The sequence below is a fragment of the Arachis duranensis genome, chromosome 6 (genome assembly GCF_000817695.3).
Source record: "Arachis duranensis cultivar V14167 chromosome 6, aradu.V14167.gnm2.J7QH, whole genome shotgun sequence".
In the NCBI taxonomy this organism is placed as follows: domain Eukaryota; kingdom Viridiplantae; phylum Streptophyta; class Magnoliopsida; order Fabales; family Fabaceae; genus Arachis; species Arachis duranensis.
Window position 1 is genome coordinate 55,450,842 of NC_029777.3, and position 732 is coordinate 55,451,573.

The window sequence follows — 732 nt, forward strand, 5'->3', positions numbered from 1 at the left end:
TATGATGATTCTTGAACATAGCTACTTTTTGAGTCTTGGCTGTGGCCCAAAGCACTTTGTCTTCCAGTATTACCACCGGATACATGCATGCCACAGACACATAATTGGGTGAACCTTTTCAGATTGTGACTCAGCTTTGCTAGAGTCCCCAATTAGAGGTGTCCAGGGTTCTTAAGCACACTCTTATTGTCTTGGATCACAACTTTATTTTTCTTTCTTTTCTCTCCTTTTTTTTTTCGTTTTCTTTTCTTTTTCTTTCGAATTTTTTTTTTGAATAGAAATGCTTTTTCTTGCTTCAAGAATCATTTTAATGATTTTTCAGATCCTCAGTAACATGTCTCCTTTTTCATCATTCTTTCAAGAGCCAACATTCATGAACCACAAATTCAAGATACATATGCACTGTTTAAGCATACATTCAGAAAACAAAAATATTGCCGCCACATCAAAATAATTAAACTGTTATAAAATTCAAAATTCATGCAATTCTTTCCTTTTCAGTTAAGCACGTTTGTATTCAAGAAAGGTGATGGATTCATAGGACATTCATAACTTTAAGGCATAGACACTAAGACACTAATGATCACAAGACACAAACATGGATAAACATAAGCACATAAAATTCGAAAAGCAGAAGAATAAAGAACAAGGAAATCAAGGAACGGGTCTACCTTAGTGATGGCGGCTCTTTCTTCCTCTTGAAGATCCTATGGAGTGCTTGAGCTCCTCAAT